General features: G+C 45.0%; 1 protein-coding gene across 4 annotated transcripts in view; it reads right to left on the bottom strand.

Annotated features, from left to right (window-relative positions):
• YKT6 (YKT6 vesicular SNARE protein) overlaps nt 1–23531 on the bottom strand; it is a 173918-nt gene that overhangs the window by 90373 nt on the left and 60014 nt on the right. The window lies entirely within an intron of this gene.

The following is a 23531-nucleotide window of genomic DNA, read 5'->3' on the forward strand; positions in this document are numbered from 1 at the left end:
TTTCTGCAGTAGGAGTCGGGAGTGGTTGAATATATATATATATATATATATATATATATATATATATATATATATATATATATATATATATATTCACTGAAAAAACCATAGGTTTCACACACGTTATAGTTCGGAATTAGCATTTAAAAAACCTTGCAAATTCACTTAAAAAACCATAGGTTTCACACATGTTATAGTTAGCTGGACATTTCACTCGTGAAAAACCATTGAAATTCCCCCGTTATAGTTAGTGCAGGCAACTATAACTCACGCGACCGCAATCCTCTGCTGATGACGTCAGATATTACATCACTGTATTTAGACACTTATTTACCCATGTCTTCTTCCATTAATTTTTAGCTATACATATATTACAAATATTTTTTTTTCAGATAGACACATATGTCATCAGTGATGTAATATCTGACGTCATCAGCAGAGGATTGCGGTCGCGTGAGTTATAGTTGCCTGTACTAACTATAACGGGGGAATTTCAATGGTTTTTCACGAGTGAAATGTCCAGCTAACTATAACATGTGTGAAACCTATGGTTTTTTAAGTGAATTTGCAAGGTTATTTAAATGCTAATTCCTAACTATAACGTGTGTGAAACCTATGGTTTTTTCAGTGAATTTGTACGTTTTTTTAAATGCTAAGTTATGTATTTTTTTAAAGTTTCTTCACCGTGCGCGTACCGTACGCGCAAGGTGCGCTTCGCGCACCGTGCGCACGCTGTGGGCGCTTGGTGCGCTTCGCGCACCAAGCGCCCACGATGCGTTGTTCGTGCCGTGCGCGTACGGTGCGCGCACCCCGCGATTTTTTGCAAAAATGTTTTTATTTTTTTTTACCCTTGGGGGTCCTTCAGTGACCCCCTGACAAAGCCTAGGGGGTCAGGACCTGTCCATCCTGCCCCCTTCTCACGTTTTCCCCCTTTGTTTTTCATTGCCTCAGACTGCGAGAGACAAAATGGCGGCCGACACTTCCCGATTTCGACCGATTCGAATGTTTACTGACATCTAACAACCAATCAGAATTGCGCTCGCGCACGTCACCGTGCGCGTACGGTATGCTTACCGTACGCGCACGGTGCGCGCCTATAGATATACATAAGTTTTTCACTGCAATTTTCTCAGGAACTAATGAACAGATTTACATCAGACCTGCAAAAGGCACATCCCTGAACTGAGGACTACCTCTCTGCCAAATTTCAAGTAATTCTGTTCAGCCGTTCGGGCTGTAGCTTGGACTAAAGGTCCTATGGAAAAATGCATGGGGAAAACGCGTTTTGGGCCCCCCCTTTTTCTCAGCCCCCGCTTGACGAATCCCCCCGAGACTTTCAGGAAAGGAGCGGAGCGGAGCGCCCCACCTATTTTGAAAATTTCGCGAGGATTATATCACCAACTTCTAACAGGATTTTACAACGCACTCCTCGGACTCCCTTTCTTCAAACCGTTTCATTTATTTAAGGCAGACCGGTTTCAGCATTCCGCCTTCATCAATGCCCAAAATGCATGTCATTCACAATGCCCCCATTCAAATATCCATGTGTATCGCCCTATTGGTCAGGAAAAATACGGAGAGTGATGACGGACTTCAATACAGATAGTCTTTTTTTATTATTATTCCGTCTCCCATATCAGCATGTTTGATCTTAGTAAACTCTTAGTGAGAATATCTGCATGCTCGGACAGGTTCATTATAGTAAGGTCTTTTCCTTTAGACACGAGCATGTACGTGTATTATAAATCACCACTCTGAGTTTCACTCACCATGGGGGCTGTTTGAAGATCATTCCTCGCCCTTCCGCTCTCCACTTACCACAGGGGTAAGTTCACAGTTTCCAGTTTCGTAACCAAATTACTCCATTTATTGTAAACGGTGACTCAGTGTCGATGAAAATCACCTTCCTGGTAAGTGGCGGTGGTTCTGGCAGGCATTCCATACTAATCACCAAATGCCACTTCCTGCCGAAGTGGCATTTGGTGATATATATATATATATATATTCACATATATATATTCACTGAAAAAACCATAGGTTTCAGGGGTGTTATAGTTAGCTGGACTTTTCACTCGTACAAAACCATTGAAATTCCCCCGTTATAGTTAGTTCAGCTAACTATAACTCGCGCGCCCGCAATGCACTGCTGATGACGTCACATATTACATCACTCATGACATGGTCAGTGACATCACTCATGACATCACTGATGACATCTCAAATGACATCACTGATGACATCACTGATGACATCATCCAGTGAATGTGTGTTTTTCTGAAAATTAAATATGTTTTATATATGTATATCTCAAGGTCGATGGAAGAATAAATGGGTATGTAAGTGTCTAAATGGATGATTTGTTTTTGAAAAATTGATTGTGTAACTGACTGATTAAGTGTATCATAGTGAATACATGGCTTAGTGAGTAATGTTTAAATATGTAAATATCTGTATCAGTCTCTCACTGTGTATAAGTGGCTGCATGGGTTGGTGAGTAGCTACATGGGTGTCTAGGTTATTAGTTGGTTTTTTGAGTATCAGTCTGAGTGTCTGCATGGTTCGGTGGGGGTATTACGTAGTGCATAAATGAGTGACTCACTGTTTGTATGTGTTGAACACAGCATGTGTGCAGGACTGTATGGGTGGATGAGTGTGTGTATGGGTGTGTTAGTGAGTGAATGACTGTCTCAATAGTGTCTTTATGAGTAACTACATATGTTTTAAACTAGTATATGTGACTATTGGTGTATATAAGTGAGTATATGTGAGAGTGAGAGATTGAAAGAGTTCCTGTATGAATAAGTATGTGTTTCTATAAGTGATTGTTTAAAAGACTAAGTATGTGTACGTTTCCGTAGAAGTAAGTGTGGTGGTGTGTGTATAACTGTATATGCAAGTAAATGTATGTTTGATTCCTTATTAGCATGAGTGACTATGTGTGTGAGTAACTCTACAGATGAGTGGCATTGTGTAACAGGATGTATAGGTGTATGAGTACATATGATGAGTGAGTACATGTATGAGTGACTGTATAGGACAGTTGGTGAATGAGTGGATGTGTATGTGGATCTTAGAATTACTGAAGAGGTTGTTGTAACTGGTATTGGTATGTCCATTGTTTTGAAAATTTTAGTCTCTATTTTTTTTTTTTTTGAAAATTTTATTAAACAATAAGTCAATTACAAGCATGGGCCTACAACCACCAGGGCCGGCCGCTAGATTCAGAAAGGATCATACAGATGTTAAGGCAGTAGTCGACTCCCGGGGTCCAGCCCCGTACATGGCTCCGGATAGTCCTAGGGAAGCAGGATACATAGGTTTAACATAAATAACAAATAAAAACAAAAGGCGAGGCGTGAGGGCAAAAAATGTGGGTCAGGCTACATCCGGGGGACTCTACTTCTGACCTTCAAATAGCTATCAAAAGGAAGGAGTAATGATAGGTCGGGGGGGGGGGGTCACGGGAGAGGAACGTCTATATTCGGTTATTCCAAAAGTCGCGAGGAACCATCAAGGGTCAGGGGGACAAAGCAATATCGGTGTCCACTAGGGGGGGGAAACAGATACCCCCACGATACGCGTTCCATTGCCCCCAGACTCTACCCCATGCCCCCGGTTTACCACGAGCCACATACACAGTCTTCTCCCTGAACATGCACCAGTCCATGTTCTCCTTCCATACGGACACGGTGGGAGGCCGCTGGGAACCCCAAAGCTGCGCTATATCTCTCTTGGCAATCATGTTCCCCAGGGCCGCCCACCGAGTCTGAGCCGCGTTATAATCATTGGGCTCCCACACATTCAGGACACAGCGACACACCTCCGGCAGCAGCACAACCCCGGTGACTTGTCCCATGACCACATGAACCCAGCGCCAGTATTCCGCCACCTCGCGACACTCCCAAAGGATATGAAGAAAGGTGGCTCTGAGTCCACATCCCCGCTTACAGAGCCCGTCTTCAGAAAATCCCATCGAGACCAAACGGGGACCCGTCACATACACCCGGTGGAGAATCTTAAGTTGGACCAGGCGGAGACGGGCTGGAATGGCCACTTCCTTGGGGGACGACAGTGCGGACTGCCAGTCCTCGTCGTCCAGTTCCACCCCATCCCCCGTCCACGCCTCCCGGAGGCGCACCAAGAGGTCAGCCCGATTATTAATAAGTTTTTTATAAATTAATGAAATAGTACTGTCGGGGACATGACCATCGAGTATGCGGTCCTCGAGGGGCGAAGAAGCCGGGATCGTGGTCCCCTCCCCAAAAACAGAGAGCAGGGCATGCCGAATCTGGGCGTAGCGGAAGAACTCCCTTTCCGTAAGTTCGTATTCGCTCTGGAGCGCCGCGAATGTTTTAACAGCACCCTTAATCCATAAGTCTCCCACTCTACTAATACCAATCGTGTCCCAACGTTCAAACCCCTTCGTTGTCCAGAGGCTTCCCAGGCGGTCGGAGTCAAACAGAGGAGTAGCACATGTTAATCGCTCACTCCAGCCCAAGGCTACATTGGCCGCCTTCCAGATCCGTACCGCAATCTTAGTAGGGCCCGTAAGGGTCCGTCCAGCCGAGCTGGAGTAAAGTGCCCTGTTATAGTTTCCGCCGGGAAGCAGGAATTTATCCATCTCATACGCCGGATTCACGCCAGGCGCATACGTGGCATGGTTAATGGCCGACAGCTGTGAGGCCCAATAATACCTGCGAATGTCGGGAAGCGCGATGCCCCCGTCGTACCAGGGGAGAGTAAGCTTTGCCAGAGCGATACGCGCCCGTCCGTCCCACACCAGTCTCCTCTGCAGGCTCTCCACCTCCCGAAAGTAGGACAGAGGAATAACATCGAAGGAGTTCTGAAGTGCATAGAGAAATCTGGGAAGGGACATCATTTTAAACAGTGCTGCCCGACCCAGCGGGGACAAGGGCAGCTTACACCACCGAGCCGTGTCCTCCCTCAAACGCCGAAGTGGAAGCAGGAGATTCTGCTCATAGCGAGCCACCGGGTCCGTCGAGACGTATATTCCCAGGTATTTAAAGCCGGACAGAGATAATTGGATCGGAAGCCGAGGCAGCAAGAGAGGAGGGTCACCGGAGATAGGATAGACACAGGATTTAGACCAGTTGATCGTTAGACCCGAATTTCTCCCAAAGGAAGTCAGAACATCAAAGAGAACATTAAGCGACTGCCGCGGCGAGGTGAGATACAGGAGAATATCGTCCGCATACAACGAGACCCGATCCTCGAAGCCCGGGGCCCACCGGATCCCTCTGATCGAGGGCTCCCAGCGGAGCCAAGCAGCGAGCGGCTCCAAGGCAAGAGCAAAGAGCAGAGGGGACAACGGGCACCCCTGCCTCGTACCCCTACCGAGAGCGAAGGGCCGAGAGACCCGCCCATTAACTACCACCTGAGCCATGGGTCCCGTGTAAAGAAGCTTCACCCAGCCAAGAAATCCCTCCCCAAAGCCGAATTTGGTCAAGACAGCCCAGAGGAATGGCCACTCGATGGTGTCAAAGGCCATCGTGGCGTCTAAAGAAACCAGCACGGCTGGTTCGGAGAGGTACCCCGCCCTGGCGAGGGCGCCGTGAAGACGCCGCAAGTTAAGAGCGGTGTTACGGTGAGGGATGAAGCCGCATTGATCAGGATGTATCAAATCGCAGATGACGCTCAACAAACGATTGGCAAGGACTTTAGCCAGGATTTTAGGCTCTGCATTTAGCAGCGAAATAGGCCTGTAGGAGGCACAGCGATCTCGTGGCTTACCGTCCTTGGGGATCACGACTATCGTAGCCAGACGTTGGTCGTCAGGAAGGGAGCCCGCCTCAAGGGACTCCTGAAACATACGACGGAGGAAGGGCGCGAGTTTATCCGGGCGCAACTTATATAATTCAATAGGCAGCCCGTTGGGACCCATCGCCTTGCCCGAACGAAGGGACCGAATCGCAGTTGCAATTTCATCTACAGACAAGGGGGCGTCCAGCTGCTCACGGTCTTCGACAGACAGGCCGGGCAAAGCAATATCCCTCAGCAGAAGGCGAGAGTCTTCTTCATCCCTATCAGTCACCGGGGAGTACACGGCCCGGAGGTGGTCAGCGAAACATTCCACAATCTCACGAGGCTCAGTCACACACACTCCATCCGAGACACACAGCTCCGGGACCACACGATTCACTCTCTCCTTCTTAACCAGCCACGCAATCAACTTTCCCGCCTTGTCCCCGGCATCATACAATCGACCCTGCTGCTCCCTATACATCGTTTTGGCGGCGTCAGTGACAAGAGACCTGTATTCAAACTGTTTCAGGCTGAGGGCATGGAGCCCGTCCGGAGTGACACCCGTCTCCAAGGCCGACTCCAGCCCCGAGATGTCAGTCTCCAGCTTCACCACTGCCTCACTCTTGAGCTTCTTAGCCACCACTATCTGGGAGAGGGCGTGTCCGCGGATTACGGTTTTAAAGGCTTCCCACAGGGACATTGCGGACGACACCGACCCCTCGTTTTCAAGGAAGTATTGGTCCATAGCCTTAACCAGGCTATCGCGAATCATAGGGTCTCGCAGGTACCACGGGTTAATGGGAGCAACCCGCCCTGCAGACCGCGACTCGGTGTCAAAGAGCAGCCACAGCGGGGAATGATCGGAAATACCCCGCGCCAGGTGCCTAACCTCCCGAATCCGACCAGTCTGTGCCGCGGGCATAAGGAAATAGTCTAACCTAGAAAGACTCCCATGCGCCCCAGAGTGAAAGGTGTACTGACATTGGGTCGGATGCATTAATCTCCAGCTATCCACCAGGCCGAAGGTCTCCAGCAGGCCACCAAGCCATGCCTGGGCAGCGGGGAGGGTCCTGGGTGGGTGACGATCCAGGTCACCCGAAACCACCGAATTAAAATCCCCGCCCATAAGCAAAAGACCATCCGGAAGTTCAAGCAGCATTCGACCCAAGTCCGCGAAGGTGGAGTTCTGGAGGCCCGGGGGGACGTAAACTGAGACCAGGGAAAGGGGCTGCCCCTCCCACCTCCCAGTCAGACACACATAGCGCCCTCTGTCATCCGAGATTACCCTAGTGATATCCAACGGAAGTGAGGATCGCAGGAGAATGCCCGCCCCCCTGGAACCAGTTGTGAAACCAGAATGGGCCACGAGGCGGTATCCCCCCCTGTTCATTGCATGACAGACATTGCCAACCAGATGCGTCTCCTGGATAAACACCACATCAGGAGTAAGACGACGCAAATACTGCAGTACTACACCCCGTTTGATACGATCCCCCAACCCATTGACGTTCCATGACATCAGTCTCAACCCGTCCCCCCCCATCCCCTCCAATAGATCAAAGGCCCCCCAGTCAGTAGCACAGTTCCCGAATCTGGACAAAAATCAACACCTCGCCCTGCGAACAAAAAACACACAGCAAAACAACCCCTCCCTCCCCCCCAACCCCCCCCCAAATCCAACTCCCCCCACCCTGCACCCCTGCGGGCCAGAAAACCCCCCCAACTTGCAGTGTGCCTGTCGCCCTACTAACCCCAGTCTACGAAAAGACCCCGGAGGAGGAAAGGGACCCGTCCCCGCCCGCCCCCCACACAGGTCCTAGTGAGACAAAATGAACAAAAGAAGTAAAACCCAGCTGAACAATGCAAAATGGCAAAATCAAGGACCAAAAGTCACTCCAAAGGGGACCCGTCACCTTCGGCGCCTGCAGAGGGCCAGGGACGGTCACCTCTGTCCGGCAGCGAGTCCAGCCAGTCACTCACGGCCACAGGAGAGTCAAAAAAGGCAGTCCGGTCCTCATGTTCCACTCGGAGTTTTGCAGGGTAGAGCATAGAGTACTTTAGGCCCAGTTCACGGAGACGGCGCTTCACCCCCTGGAATCCCATCCGCTGTTTCTGGACAAGTTGGGTAAAATCCGGATAAAAGTTAATGGATGAGTTCTCATGACGAACCGGGCCGTGGACCCGTGAGGCCTGCAGAATCGCATCCCGGTCTCTATAGTGGAACAGTTTGGCCACGATAGGCCTCGGGGGGGCCCCCGGCCGTGGCCGACCGCCCGGAACTCGATGTGCCCGCTCCACGGCAAAGAACTTACTTAGGCCTGCAGGGGCCAACTGTTGGAGGATGAGTTCCTCAACCAGGAGGTCAACCGGGCGGCTGTCGGAGGACTCCGGTACGCCTATGACACGGATGTTGTTGCGTCGGGCCCGTCCCTCGAAGTCCTCCAGCCGCCGGGCCATCCGGTCGTTGACCGCCTTAATGTCACCAAGCGCGGCCTGCAGGTCCGACACATCCGTACCAAGGGTGGAGGTCCGCACATCGAGAGCCTGAACCCTCTCATTAGTTTTGGAGAGATCTGCCCGAATTAAGGTGACATCGATTGCCACCGTGTCGATTTTACGGGCCAGGGCCTCGTATTGCGTGGCGATGGTTTCCCTGATGCCATCAATGGCGCCCATGATGTCCTGCAGGGAGAGCTCCGGAGAGACGGTCGTGCCACCACCGACGGCATCCGGGGGGGGGGGCCGGTCGCTCCAGGGGACCCTCTGCCCTGAGTGTAGCGGTCCATGTTGTTGGCCTGGACCGGTCCCCCGCGGAGGGAGGCCTTAGTCTTACGCCCCTCGGGGCCCCCCTTGCCCCCCATGTGGTCACGGACACCGAAGGGGACCGCCGATCAAGAGTCGTAGGGGCACCGGCACCGCAGACCAGCGCCTCACCAGAGACCACAATATAGCGGTGCGGGGGGACCCAACGCGATGGGCACACTAGTGGCAGGTGGAGACAAGGCCTCGCGCAGAGGCCAAGGAAACACCCCGCCACATTAGTGCATTCGCAGGCCAGCCCCCTGAAGTCCGAAAGTAAAACCGAAAGTGGTAGAGCGGCCACTGGCACCGCACTGCAGCCGCTGTTGTTCAATTACGACACGGCTCCACGGTTCACCTTCGCCCCGGGCACCTCCGTCGGGTGGGTCCCAAAAGTTCGAACAACGACAACTCAGGATTCCCAGGTCCGATTCGAGTTCTGAAAAGAGATACGTGCTCAGCCGGTCTTCATCTGCCAGATTCCACAAACCACATCAGGATATTCTCAGGATAAATTCCGAGGAGCAGCAAGGGTCCGGGGAGCCCTGTGCTCACGCGACCATCTTGGATGCGCGCTAGGCTCCTCCTCCTTAGTCTCTATTTTTGAATGTGTGTATCAAAGGTTATATTGGGGTGAGAGGAGGTCTGCCACTATCACAAGGATGATGTCATCAGTGATGTCATCAGTGATGTCATTTGAGATGTCCTCAGTGATGTCATGAGTGATGTCACTGACCAGGTCATGAGTGATGTAATATGTGACGTCATCAGCAGAGCATTGCGGGCGCGCGAGTTATAGTTAGCTGAACTAACTATAACGGGGGAATTTCAATGGTTTTGTACGAGTGAAAAGTCCAGCTAACTATAACACCCCTGAAACCTATGGTTTTTTCAGTGAATTTCTGAGGTTTTTTAAATGCTAATTCCTAACTATAACGTGCCTGAAACCTATGGTTTTTTCCTGTGAATTTCAAAGGTTTTTTAAATGCTAATTTCTAACTATGCCTACAGAGATAGGACATGTGAAGAAAGAACAAAAAATGCACAGAAAGAAAAAAAAGAAGTGCAGAAAGAAGCAACAGAAGTCCTCAAAGACGAAGAAAAGTGCAGGAAGAAGGATAACGTGCAGAAAGAACAAAAAGAAGAGCAGAAAGAAGCCTTGTTGCAAAATCATCCTGTACCCTCAACTTTTTCAGACGGATACTGGTGGTAACTGAGTCGGACTAACCAGTCCTAGAGCCAGTGCTATGTTAAAAGACACTTAGAATACAGTGAAAACACCTACATACACTAGGGAACATTATGCGTTGGGGTCCCCCTGTGATTAGCATGACCTCCTCTGTAAGCCCCTAGTATATAATAGGGCAGGGGGATTAAAACTACCTCTTAAAACAGGCCACAGGGCGTTTTTGCACACGTTAACTTAGGCCCCGTCCTCTCCATTCACCACTGTGTAAACATGCCCTGTGTCCGTTTTTAGTTGGGAGATTAAGTTCATTTGAATCCTGAGGGTCCCTAGGGTCCAACTAGCCCACTAGGTACCTCCAGTAAGTGCCACAGAGCTGCGTTGCAGCTCAGTGGCGCTTACTAGAAGCACTTGGTGGGCTAGTTAGCCCCCAGGGGCCCTCAGTATTGAAGGGAAATTATATCCCCAATTTAAAACGTGCCATAGTGCGTGTTTGCACACGTCACCTCAGGCCCCGTCCCCTCCCTTCACCACTGTGTAAACGCGCCCTGTGGCTGTTCTAAGTTAAGAGATTAAGTCCCCTTCAATCCTAAGGGTCCCTAGGGTCAAACTAGACCACTAGGTACCTCCAGGAAGCGCCACAGAGCTGCGTTGCAGAGAGGTGTAAAAAGGGGCTTGGCCTCAGAACACCTGTCTGCAGCGCAGCTCGCTGGTGCATACTGGAGATGCCTGTTGGGCTAGTTGGCCCTCAGGGACCCTCAGTATTGCAGAGGAATTAATTCCCCCAACTTACAACTCGCCAGGGGGAGCGTTTGCAGAGTGCTGCAAGGAGGGGGCATGGCCTCCGGCACGATGCCAGTCTTTTATTTATTTTAATTTTTTAAGAAGGGGGGCTGTGTGGTTCCCCTTCTTATTCTAATTTATTGGCCCTGATGACCCCATCCCCCAGGGACTGTCTCCTAATTATATTTCTTTGACCCCAATCCTCAGGGCCGGCCACTGTTTTTTATTATTTTTAAAAAATATATATTTATAGACACACCTAGGACATGCTGGACAAACCGTACGTACCTATCACCATGACGATTTGCGTGATATTCATTAAAAGGCGACTATGCATACAATGAAGCCACGTGGAATGTATTTACACCACTAGTGAAGCTCTGACATGTCTGATGCCCTACCGTGCCTAATCCCGGTAGACACCCTTGTCGTTTATTTATACAAACATGGGTAGCTATTGACGGGCACATTTAATACACATGCACACCAAGCCATTCAAAGGGGATTCGACAAAAATTCGACCAAAACTTTGCAAGAAACCCCCCTCACGGTTAATAAAACACACATCCACTGCTGGATGTGTAATACTTTTTATATTACTCTCTGGAAAGGAGACAAACCTCACTTGAGAGTCACAGCGCGCTCCTGGCAGAGCCCAATGCTGTGTTACACCCACCATTGCCTGCCGAGTGCCACACACCTCTGTGTTGTATTCCACTAGCTAGTGCATATGCTATGACACTCTCTAGCCCATGTGCACTGTAACACCACCCCGTGAATATATCATGCCACACTTGCCTTCGCACAGGTTATATTGCCCCATCTAACGTGCCTTCCTCGATGTGTATGTTATAACGCACAGCGCTATGCCATACATATTACAATCTGGGATCCATATCTTTGTCACAGTGCATATGCAATGTTACACTCCCCAGCACATATTTCATATTACAACTTTAGAGACTAGTTAGGTTACACAACACTGCCCTGTGCATATTACACTCCAAGGCGCATATCGCATAGCACGCGCTAGTGCCTGTGCTATCTCGCGCTCTCCAATGAATCTGTCATTGCGCACAATGTATTGCATATTATATTTCACGCCCGGTTCATCTTATATCACACTTTTTGGTGCATAGTTTATACCATACTCTATATCTAGTTTTCATTTTCAATCGTGCTCTCAGGACTATGTTCTATATAACACTGTGTTCACCTACCCTTTTCACGGGCATTACATTTTGCGATAGGGGGTGGAGGGTCAGGGAGTGTTTCTGCCAAGTGAGCCCGGAGTCACAGTCACAAACGTCCTCTTCTTCCTGAATAAAAGTGAGATTATGCTGCATACTTGTTCATATTTTAAGTAGGACGCACAGACACACGTTTTAAAAACAATAAAGTTCCTAATACCCGCCTTCTCTGAACAGTTAGCTTGCTGCCCCATCCCCCTCCTCCCTATCCTCTGTTGTGTGAATCCATGGACTAGCCTCCTCCCTCCTGCCATGCATGGTCTGATGTGCTGCCACTGCCCTCAATTTAGTATGATGTACCAGTCCCCTCCTCCTGCCCTCCATTGCCCAATTCTATGCCCCATCATTGACCTCCTGCTTAAACTTTGTGCTTAGCTTGCTGCCCCTATTCTCCTTCCCCCTGCCCTCCGATGTCTTTGTGCATGCCCCTGCTCCATCCTTTTTGCCCACCATGTTCCATGGACCTGCCACTCCTATCTACTCTGAGTGTTCTGTTGAGCTGCCCCTCCCCTCCCACCTGCTTAGCATTGTCAGATGACTGTAACCTGTCCCTGCCACCTCCACCCTGCCTGTCCACATGCCATGCCCCTATCCTCTTCCTCCTGTCCTACATGGTCCATTGTACTGCCACACCCTTCTGCCCTCCCTGGTCTGTTGTGCTGCAACTGCTCCTCTTGCCTGCCCAGTGCGGTCTGTTGTGAGGCCCCTTCCCCTGAACTTTGTCTGTGCACAGGTCCTGACCCTCCCTTCTATCCTCCATCGTCCTTTGTGCATGGCCTTGCACCCTCCTTCTTGCCCATCATAGCCATTGTGCTGCCACTAACCCTCCCACTTGCCATGCATGGTCTTCTGTGCTGCCATGGCCCCTCCCACCTTCCCTGTGTGGTCAGTTAGCTGCCCCTGACCCCCTCCCACCTTCCCTCCATGGTCTGTGTGTATGCCATCACAGTCTCACTGTTGCTCTTCATGGTGTGTCTTGCTTCTAGTGCCCATCCTGCCTGACCTCCATGGCTATCTTGCTGCTCCTGCCCTGCCCCCTTGCCCCCAGCCCTCTGTTTACATGTGCAGACCCCTACTCCCTCTCTCCTGGCTTGTCTGTTCCATTGTAATGCCCCTGATGCGTCCCTCCTGCCCTTTATGGTCTGTTATGCTGCAGCTTTCTCTCCTGTCTGTCCATTATGGTCAGCTAGCTACCATTGCCTCTTGCCCCTCAGTTCTCTGTTGTCCATGTGCATGGTCCTGTCCCCTCCCTCTTGCTTTCTATGGATTGTTGTGCTGCACTCCCGTCCCGCATGCCCTGTGTGGTGTATTGTGCTGCTGCAAACCCTGATGCCTGCCCTGCAGGGTCAGTTGGTGCACCTCTCCATGTCCCTCCTGTCCTCTGTTATCCAAGTCCGTGTCCCTACCCCATTTCCTTCCATGATCCAATGTACCATACTTGCGAACATTTTTAACTTGGTAAGAGGGAGATTTTGAAAATAAACTGGGGTATTGATTTTCCCCTTTGAGTTACATTGAAAAAGAGGAGATTGTAGACAGGAGACAGATCAAATAAAGCCCATTTGAGCTTAAAAACATTGGACGTTTCCTGGCTGAATCGGGTCTGTTGGCATGTATGGTTGTACTACCATTGCCTCTTCCTTCTGCCCACAATGGTCTATTACATTGCCACAGCCTCTCTTGCAAGTCCTGTATTGTTTTATGTGTTGCCCCTGCCCCCCTTTCCACTGCCCTCCATAGTCTGTTGTGCTTCCACCGCCCTTCCAGCCTGCTCAGTGTGGTTAAATTGTTGCCTTTGCACCCTCCTACCTGCCTTCAATTTTCAGAGTCCGTGCCCCTGGCCTCTGCCTCTCAACAGTATCCTAACGAACAACTAGATTGCTAACATTCTATATTTATTACAAAAGTGTGGAACGCCTGACGTCATCTTGATGTAATCAAAACTGTAATACCTAGAGCATTTCCTTTAGAAATTACATATATGAGAGGGTCTTATTGGCATCAAAATTATGGTTAGTGCTCTAAAAGACTAAAATAAGGACATATTTTCTGAGTTTTCAAATAGCGACAAAGCACTTTTAAATTATTTGTTATCTTTATGTTTTTTTATCCAGTTGACCACTTGATTAAATGTTGCACTTAGGGGAGAGGATGTGGTGTTACTTCCAGAACTGCAGACTTTGCAACTGGGGAACCAGGTTGGAGTTTCTGCTTCAGCTCGACATTCTGTGATTCTGGTCAAATCACTTAGTCTCCCCATGTCTACAACCAAAATGAATTTGTTCTTGTGTGATGTAACCAATGCTCATGTAAAGCATTCCAATACCTGACAAGTCTGCACTATATAACACTGCAAAAACACAAAATAATAAGTGTTTTGCACACTTCTGTCATTGGGCTATATTTGGGCTACATCTGGGTAATTTTGGGCTACATTTGGGCTCTTTTGTCTCCGGTGGCCATCTTGGGAGATTTATTTGTTATGAAGTTTCCTAATTGCCTCATGTGCTGCAGTCTCCTCAGTAGGAAATGCTTTCAGTTTTTTACTTTGATTCCATCATGAAGGTATTCAGATAGGTCACACATTTGCCATAAATTCTGAATGTTAGCACTCTAGTTGCTCATTAGATCACTGTAGTAAAACTACTGTTCACCATGGAAGTCTGCTCCTGGTATTAAAAGTGCATGTTTCAGTCTGCATGTCAGAATTTTTTAATGAAATAGAAGAGGATTTGAGAAGTCACTCAAAATGTGCCCTCATTTTCTTTCTTCAGCATTAATCATAATTTCTATGGCAAAATGAACCCCCTCATTGTGTTCCTTTTTAAATTAAATGTTTTAAGTGTTACCAGTTTATTCCAATCAAGATGGCTTCAGGTGTGCCATACTTTTGTCATAAGTAAGACAGTAAGCGCTCTAGTTGTTCTTAAGAATACTCTGGGACATTCTGTCATTAGGCTATACTTGGGCTACATCTGGGTGATATTTGGGCTACATTTGGGCTCTTGTCTCTGGTGGCCATCTTGGGAGACTTATTTGTTGTGAAGTTTCCTAATTTACTCCAGTCTCCTCAGTAGGAAATACTTTCAGTTTTTTACTTTGATTCCATCAAGAAGGCATTCAGATGTGTCACACATTTGCCATAAATTCAGAATGTTAGCACTCTTTTTGCTCATTAGATCACTGTAGTAAAGCTACTGCTCACCAGGGAAAACTGCTGCTGGTATTGAAAGTGCATGTTTCAGTCTGCATGTCAGAATTTTTTTATGAAATAGAAGAGGATTTGAGAAGTCACTCAAAATGTGCCCTAATTTTTCTTTCTGCAGCACTAATCATACTTTTTATGGAAAAATGAACCCCCTCATTTTGTTCCTTTTTAAATTAAATGTTTTAAGAGTTACCACTTTAATCCAAGCAAGATGGCTTCAGGTGTGCCATACGTTTATCATAAGTAGGACTGTTAGCGCTCTAGTAGTTCTTTGGAACACTCTGGGAAGCTGCAGAAGAACACAAAGGAATCAACTGACAGTCTCTGCCCTTGTTGGATGTACATGTTTTACTGAGAATGTCAGACTTCATTCTCACATGACTGAGAAAGATAATGTGAATTTACAGAAAATAAGCTCTCAGTTTCGCTTATAGATCACCTTCCAAACCTCTGTGGGAAAAGCATGAGAAAATATTTTTCTCTCAATCATGATATCCCAGCAGAAGGCTTTTTCACATGGTGAAATCACCTTAGAACATACCACAATTCCTAAAATTAGTATGGTACCATCAACAAATGATTTATAATGTAACTAAAGTCTTAAAACCTTCTATTAACTGCAATGCTTTTTAATGAGGTGCTATCATGTATATTGGTCCCAAGATGGCTGCCAACACTTCTTGGATGAAGTGCTGACAGCCAATCAGATCTCAGGATGAGATGTGTGGTTAGGCTCCGCCCACATATATATATATGATTTTACTTTTGATTTTCTCAGGAACTACTGAACAGATTGACACCAGACCTGCATAAGGGACTTCCCTGACCTGAGGACTACCTCTTTGCTAAATTTCAAGTAATTCTGTTAAGCCGTTCGGGCTGTACCTTGGACTAAAGGTCCCTATGGAAAATTGCATGGGGAAAACGTGTTTTGGGACCCCCTTTTTTCTCAGCCCCCGCTTGACGAATGCCACTGAGACTTTCAGGGTAGGAGCGGAGCGGAGCGCCCCACCTATTTTGAAAAGTTCACGAGGATTCGTCAACCGGCGCCAAAGTTATTCCAAATGGAATGTTGCGGATGTCCTAACTATAACTATCTACTGGCGACCGCCAGTAGATATATATATATATATATATATATATATATATATTTTTTTTTTTTTTCAACACAAACAAATCTGAGATAGTTTCATATTACAAGCAAAGAAACAATATATGAGTCTTCTAATGTATTCATCTTCTGATGTTTATTCTTATTTTCTTTGTAGAGATTTACATATAAGAATCACAGTGATGCCTTCTTTTTCCTTTATGTTCAGATTTACATACAAGTATCACAGTAAGCCAACACGTGTTTCGCGCACACTGCGCTTCTTCAGGGCTGTCATACAAACAACATATATATTTTTTTTTTTAAAACAGAAAAGAAATAGAACAACTTACAATAAAGCACGTTCCTGATGCATTAATATACAAATTAACACTTATTTAAAATTAGAACATAATTATTAATTTATAAACTCAAAAGCAGTATCTAAATTATAACCGATTGTTCAATCAGTCAAACGTGTACAGAAATTCGGGTTGTCATAATAATATACACATTTTCGATGGTAAGTATACCCATTCTAATGATCCATAGTGGTGTATCAATTTTTTTTAAAAAATGTTATCCTCCCAGTTCTTATAATGGCTGGAGCATTTCTTTACCTCAGTTAAGTAGCTAATCTCACTTCTTGCCTTGTATTTTGGAAAAAGTTCTCCCATTAGTAAAGTCTCCGTTTTCTAAGTATAGGTACCTAAAATAATATATATTGAGGTTACCTTATTGCTTTGTTTATTTACAAATAATCATTATTAACCCCTTCAGCGCAGCGTGGATTACTGCGCTGTGCTGAAGGGTTCTTGCGCGGGCGGGGCCGTGACAGAGCGGATCCGTCATCCGCACAGTGCGACCGACGCGCATGACGGAACCGCTCCGTCACAAGCATCGAAAGGGTTAATATTGAAACTTAATTCTCACCTTAATTATTCATGTATACTTGTTGCACAGCTAAAATATATCTTCATAATCAGAGTGTATTCTTTATCAGTCCTCAGTCTACTGATCCTTGATAAGATCTGTAATAGTCCAAAAAACCAAACATATACCTTACATAGTGTCACCTAGTCTAAATAAGAAAATTCTTTTAAATATTAAAGAGTTTATTATAATTAATTGATTGTTGAACCTTATACCAGGATCGAACCTGCGAAGTTAATTTGTTGTTGATACCATGATCTAATGTGCTACGCTATCCTACTTGTCAAAGCAAATCCAGTTTCAACTATCTATCTGTTTGTTTTTTTTATATTAATTGTATGTTCAGAAAGGCTTCTAATGAATAATACCCAAAATTAAAGAACACTTACTAATATTACACATTTGAATCTACACTATAGGTACACTCTACTCTTCATGCTGCCGAAAAAGCTTCATTCTATCAATATCAGTAAAAAAATATATCTATGACAATTGAAAGTGTCGGCCGTCATTTTGTGTGTTTGGTGTGTGACAGTGAAAAAGAAAGGTGGAGAACGTGAAAAGGGGGCAGGGTAGAGAGTTCCTGACCCCCTAGCCTTTGTCAGGGGGTCCCTGAAGGACCCCGAAGGGTGAAAAAACCATTTTTTTTTTTTCAAAAATTCGTAGGGTGCGCGCACGGTGAAAAACCTTAACAAAAAAAAAAAACATTTTAAACGAGCCATTCCATATTACAGGATACAGTCAATCTATAACTATATACATAGGTAGTTTATTGTAAAATAAATATATAAAAAATATAATACATACATACATACATAACTTAGCATTTAAAAAACCTTACAAATTCACTTAAAAAACCATAGGTTTCACACACGTTATAGTTAGGAATTAGCATTTAAAAAACCTTGCAAATTCACTTAAAAAACCATAGGTTTCACACATGTTATAGTTAGCTGGACATTTCACTCGTAAAAAAACAATGAAATTCCCCCGTTATAGTTAGTTCAGATAACTATAACTCGCGCGACCGCCACTCTATCACAAGGATGATGTCATCAGTGATGTCATGAGTGATGCCACTGACCAGGTCATGAGTGATGTAATATGTGACGTCATGAGCAGTGGATTGCGGGCGCGTGAGTTATAGTTATCTGAACTAACTATAACGGGTGAATTTAATTGGTTTTTTACGAGTGAAATGTCCAGCTAACTATAACATGTGTGAAACCTATGGTTTTTTAAGTGAATATATATAAGTGAATATATATAAGTGTGCATATATATACGGAACCGCTTCGCCCACGGAACCATCAACAGACACAGCAAGAAAGACAAATACCATCAAAAGAAGGGAGAGGCGAAAAGCAAGACAATGGAAATCAGAAAAGGCAAAATCAAAGGAAATGGAAGCGCAAACCGCAAAAGAATTGAGTGCGAACAACAACACTGTTGTTAACCTTTCTAATATCCATCTCAATGAATCAGAGAAAAGAATTCTTTCTTTGGGGCTTTCATACTGTCCAAAAAATCATTTCAATTATGCCTCTACTAGAATAGACTTCTTTAAAGGAATACGTAAATTAAAGCTTAAAAAATTCCATCTGATCAACAAGAAATCTGAGACACCATCATACGGAGAAAGTATGACAAAAGATCAACTAATCTCGCCTCCCTTTAACCTTACAGGATCTGACATGCCCATCCTGAGAGTTATGGAAGATTTGGCGCAAACGATCTCTCAACCAGATATGACCTCCATTTCTAGTGACACTGCCAACTCGGCTGGGAATCAGACAAAGGCTATAACCCCATTCAAACCAAGATCTACCTTTACACCAATAGCTTTGCGAGATGCAATTGACATCTTTAATGAACAGATTACGGTGGGCATTAAATCGCTGAATTTCAAATTACAAAAATCATCTAAGTACAAAATGAATAAATCTGATATCCAATATCATCAGCTAATGAAAAAACTCAAATCCAATTCAGATCGGATTATTCGGAATGCTGATAAAAGGAGGAAACTTGGTTATTTGGGAGAAAACACAGTACATCGAGGAAGCCATGAGATAACTTTCGGACCGCAAATGCTACGGTCGTAGTGACAATCTAAGTCTGAAAACAACATACAATCTGTACTATACAAAGCTCCTTTCATGGAAAAGTGCAGGACTCATTTCAGCGGATGAATATAAATTCCTCAAAAATGATACACCCACGACACCAGTCATTTATTTTCTTCCTAAACTACACAAAGACCCAATTCAACCTCCAGGAAGACCCATAATTTCTGCGCGAAATAGCCTGATGGAAAAGACATCTCAGTACATAGACTACTTTTTACAAGAATTCGTGCAGGGTCTACCCTCCTACCTCAGAGACACCAGTGACTTCCTTCTAAAAATCAATGACTTTGTTTGGCAAAAACAGTTTCTACTTATGACAATGGACATTACATCATTATATACCAGTATCAATCACCAAGATGGGTTAAGAGCTGTGCAATTCTACCTCAACAGAAGACCCCCGGAACAAGAACAACACAACAAAATGCTGGTTCAAATGATTGAATATTGCTTGCACAACAATATCTTTCTCTTTCAGAGTGCTTTGTTTCAACAAATTCGCGGAGTGGCTATGGGGGCCAGCTTTTCCCCCAGCTATGCCTGTTTACACATGGGCTGGTGGGAGGAGCTGGTCCTCAAGAGCCAACATGAATCCACTCTCCGTAACAAGGTAAAACTCTGGCTGAGATATATAGATGATCTCTTTGTTGTGTGGGATGGCACGAAAACTGAAGCTGGGGAATTCATTAAGTCTTTGAATAATAATGATCTTAATCTTGAATTCACGGCTGAGATAAGCTCTGACAAAGTCATTTTTCTTGATGTTGAAGTATATATCAAAGATGGGTCACTGGTAACCAAAATACACAGGAAACAGACAGCGGGAAATTCCATACTACACGCGTCTAGTGCCCACCCCCAACACCTAATCCAAAGTATCCCTTACGGTGAGATGATTAGGTTGGTAAGAATCTGCAGCAATCCAACTGACTTATCAGCAGCACAACAAGCAAGTAAAGACAGGTTCATAGAGAGGGGGTACTCTCAAAAATGTATTAAAATAGCAATTCAGAAAAGCATGAAACAAACTAGGGCCCAACTGCTCCAACCTAAACCGCAGCTTACTGAATCAGGCCCCCTATCTCTTAACACTATTCCCCCAAGGGGGAATTTCAGAATTATCTTGGGCTTTAGTAATCAGGAAAAAGAAATCTACCAGATTATTAAAAAGAACTGGCCTATTTTACTAAACGACCCAGTAATAGGCCATTTGCTGCCCATGAAACCTTCTATTACATACAGCAAAGCACCCTCAATGAAAGATATCTTGGTTCAAAACAACCCAGTAGACAAACCAGCATCCAATTGGCTCTCTAGCAGACTGGGCTTCACCAAATGCAAAACCTGCAAGGCATGTCAAAACGGTGTCAACACTACATCTTACACCACACCCTTCAAGACGCAGGCAATTAAGATTGATAAAGCCCTCACATGCAAAACTGATCATGTGGTATATGTTCTTCTGTGTCCCTGCGGTTTAAGATATGTGGGCAGCACAAAGCTTCAGGGACACAAAAGAATCTTACAACATATTCGGGCAATCAAACATGCTGATCAATCTTATCCAGTGGCTCGCCACTTTAAGGAGAAGCATCAATCAGATCCAAAGTTTTTAACTTTTTTTATTATTGATGCGATCCCTATCTCCAAAAGAGGTGGCGACAGGGAAAAATCCCTACGCAGACTCGAAACCAGATATATTTTGGAACTAGATTGTAAACATCCAGGAGGTCTAAACATGACTGAAGACCTCCATACATTTTTATAGTTCCAACAATGGCCTGTTTTTAATCTGAATATCAAAGTCATTGCTCACCCAAATATATAACTGAGCATACTAACAGGCCCTCTTGATAGCTGTTCTCCTTGATCTTAGATGAATAAAACCATTAAGGTTATTATTTTATCATGATATGTTTTTAAACAAATTTTTCTTTTAGCACACTATTTATTTATTTATAATAAATAGCTGCTTTGCACTTAACACATTTTATTTGAACACTCCTATTTGGGTGATCAGCAATGCTTTGACAAGTCCACATCCATCGAAGACCAATTACTAGAAGGATAATTAATATAGACTAAATCCCATAAAATAACCTCACGCAGTAAAAATTGTTTATGCATTTTAATACAGTTCTTATAATTAGTACTTTTAAAAAATCTGTATGTATAATCTCCACTTTTTTACAATTTTTACTATCCATCTTTGATTCCCAATACCACATTAAATTGGGTTCTTAACTAGTTACTTTACATGGCATTTAAGCTACGATTTTAAGTAAAGTAACTACTTGTGGGCAATTTGTTTTTAATTTGCAATGTTTGCACAGTTTGACTCTATGTCATTTGTATTAGGATTTCATCCTGTCTGCACTGAATTGCGAATTTTGCACTGAATTAACATTTTTTTGCCCCTGAAAAGGTATTTAAACTATGGACATTACTTTGTGAGTGTTTTTAACATTGATATTTGGGAAAATGTCAGTAAGCTAATGCATTGTTGATACTTTATTAACGTGGTATAAAGCACTGTCACTTTTGAAGCACACTTGCACTTTAAATTATAAAAAAAAAAGCAATGAAAAAATGGTTTAAAAATCATGTGACTGATGACCTGCGTGTCATGTGATCAAGGCCCTCCGGGGCTGAAACGCGTAATGGCTGCTACATCGCTGTAAAGAGGAAAATAAACGCATTCTACCGCCAATTTGATGTGGTCTACGCTCCTTTGTGTTCAAGGAAATCGAGGAAACTTACGAGGAGTTCGCTGATATATATATATATATATATCAAAATAAACTTCCAGACCTGATTTATGAGCTGTGAACTGCAGGATATAAACTTTTTTCTTAAATGTAGGGTCACAATCAGCCCTTCTGGCACACAACCATGTCTACAAAGGTGTAAGGAAATACTCTCCTAGTCCGCTAATAACCCTTTTCCTCCTTCAATGTAGAATTGCTTTTTTTCAGGGTGCAGGCTTTAAGGGCACGCTTTAATGGCCAACAACAACAATACAGGGGGTGGAGGGTCTGAGGGAACGTTTTAAGACCACTGCATGGACATATTCCCCCAAAACAATACAACAGCAAACAGAATGTCCATGGGTCTGTTTTAGCACAACAAACAAGCTCGGTGCTACGGGCACAACAAAATAGACCAAGAGAAAAGAGAGAAAGAAAAAGGAAAAGAGACAACCCATATTGTCTAAGGTGACATGCTTAATCATCTGGGATCTCCTCCCGATTGCAACCTAGTGCAACCAAGGGCTACAACCCCCTCTCTACGTGGGAGGAGCTCAGGGATATTTTAGCAAGGGAAATCTCAAGGATTTGCTACAATCCAACAGATGTGAAGGACTAGAGATTCTGGGAGTGATGGCGCAGTGCAAAAAATGTGTACAGTAATGTGCAGCTAAAATTGGTCAGCAATAGAGAACAACTTTATTCCGCATCTATTGATAACCAAATTAAAATCAGTGCAAAAGCAGTTTAAAAAACAAGCATTTACAATGCAATGGTCTCGGCAATATTATAGGTAGAGCTATTGGTATTGCTCATTATTTTTTTTATCATTTTTGTATCCCTAAATAAATGGCATTGTCATTTCTATTGGCATTAGCTTTTTTTTGCATATGTGATACCTATTGCATTAGCAGAGAGAGAGTGAGGTAGTGAGAGAGAGAGGTAGATAGAGAGTGAGGTAGTGAGATAGAGAGTGAGGTAGTGAGATGGAGAGAGTAAGGTAGGGAAAGAGTGAGGTAGTGAGGGAGAGGGATGTTGTGAGGTAGTGATATATAAGCATAGAGTGATGTTGTGATGTAGTGAGATAGAGAGAGAGGTAGTGAAAGAGAGAGTGAAAGTGAGTTAGTGAGATAGAAACAGTGAGGTAGTGAGTGAGAGAGAGTGATTGAGGTAGTGAGTGAGAGAGAGTGATGTAGATAGTTAGGTAGAGAGAGAGTGAGTTAGTGAGAGAGAGTGATTGAGATAGTGAGAGAGCGAGAGAGAGAGAGAGAGAGAGAGTGAGGTAGTGAGAGTGAGGTAGTGAGAGTGAGGTAGTGAGAGAGAGAGGTAGAGAGATAGTGAGGTAGTTTTAGAGAGAGAATCAACTACATAGACATATAGACCTAGTCACATAGATGTAGACATACACTATGTCATTGATCTACACATACAGAGCCACCCATACACACATACAGAGCTACTCACACACATATACAGAGCCATACAGATACAGAGCCACATACATACACAGTCACCCACATACAAATACAGAGCCACCCAACATACATTATGAGGCATATGCGGAGCTGCATACAGCTTCAAATTAAACCAGATCATTTACAGGCAACCGTTAACAGCAAAGTGTACCACGGCCCAGCGGGTTC

This window comes from Triturus cristatus, chromosome 11 (genome assembly GCF_964204655.1).
Source record: "Triturus cristatus chromosome 11, aTriCri1.1, whole genome shotgun sequence".
In the NCBI taxonomy this organism is placed as follows: domain Eukaryota; kingdom Metazoa; phylum Chordata; class Amphibia; order Caudata; family Salamandridae; genus Triturus; species Triturus cristatus.